Source organism: Varanus komodoensis, unplaced genomic scaffold (genome assembly GCF_004798865.1).
Source record: "Varanus komodoensis strain SLA01 unplaced genomic scaffold, ASM479886v1 scaffold802, whole genome shotgun sequence".
NCBI lineage: Eukaryota > Metazoa > Chordata > Lepidosauria > Squamata > Varanidae > Varanus > Varanus komodoensis.
The window spans coordinates 49,308-50,710 of NW_025336485.1; the positions used below are offsets into that span (position 1 = coordinate 49,308).

A 1,403-nucleotide genomic window follows, 5' to 3' on the forward strand; every position below is an offset into this window, starting at 1 on the left:
TCTTCATCCTACAGCTGCTCCTAATGTGGATCCATCCTTCCACAGGCATTCCTTGGCTCAGCTCATTTTGCAGGACTGAGACACTCATGAGAGGAAGTCCACAAGGGTTGGCTCAATGGATTCCAAAAAAGTTCATTCCTACCCCACCTAGAGGAGACCAACTGAAATTGCAACTAGCTGATTTCATTCCCACTGATTTCAAATCCCTGAGGACACAAGTCCATGCATGATTTATTATCAAAAATGTCTGTACAAATCCAGCCTTCTCCAAGATAGCCATGCAGGCTGGAGAACACAAGGAGATGTGGGACATTTTCTTTCTGAGCAGACATGTAGGGTTTTAACTTAAATATGACTAAACCTGAACCCTGTGTGTATAGGATTCTTTGCTCTTCATAATCTATATCCTTGGAAGTTCTCCTGGCAAAACTTTCAGCTATGCGATTTGCACTGATTCATAATAGGGAGCCCCATGTGGAAATTTACTAGCCCAGAAGGGATACTCTCAATTCATTAAAAGCCATTGGAATCATCTTAATGATCGTCCTACAGTGCTATAGAAACCACCTGATTCTTTCTCTCTTCTAGCTTCATCCTTTCATTCAGAAGACCTCATTCAACAACAGTGCAGGAAATGAAATTGTACTGAATGGAGATGGAGAATTAGAAGGGGGATTTGATATTACAAACTTGGTCACTTTCCCCAATCAGTCATATGTTCAGGTCAAAGTGGGAAGGCTGGATCCACATGCTCCCCCAGGCAAAGGGTTCACCATAAATGTGAAAAGAATTAAATGGAACCAACGCTTGAAGCAGGTGGGGAAACAACTGCTTGTCTTTACAAAATGCATGATTTGTTTGAAATCAGGTGAAAAACTATATTGGGAAGGAGGTGAAATTGTTTTTTTAAAGCAGGTAACAAGCAGTCCAATGACCTCAAGATGTCATCTGTCAGACACTAGAATGGTACAGACTCTTAGATCTAATGTCAAGAGAATCTGACTTCGACCCACTTCCCAGTTCAATCACAATGAATCATATTATTAGATCATGTGCAACACAAAGGGGCAATGTCATGTGGTCACAGAGACCAGTTCAATAGCAGCAGTAGCAAGACTAATTGTTTGTGAAGATGCGATAAAGGAAGACACCCTTATGGAAAGAAATTATGTATGTACCTTCTCATATTCAGGAAGCTTGTGTAGCTTAGCATAACCTCCATGGCCATTGAGGGGTACAGGCAAGATCTAATACTATCAGCCTTTCTGTTTCTGTTAGGTTATCTAAGGTAGGGTAGGTTCCCAAAATGTTTTCTTAGTACTAAGGACTTCCTCCAATTTTGTACAGGTGCCTCCCCTTTCTCAGTGCAATGACAACTGTCAGCCTGGGAGCAGCAAGAAGAA

At 41.5% G+C, this 1,403-nt stretch overlaps 1 pseudogene; it reads left to right on the top strand.

Annotated features, from left to right (window-relative positions):
• The window catches only part of LOC123036653, a 42,520-nt pseudogene that overhangs the window by 34,632 nt on the left and 6,485 nt on the right, over positions 1-1,403 (top strand).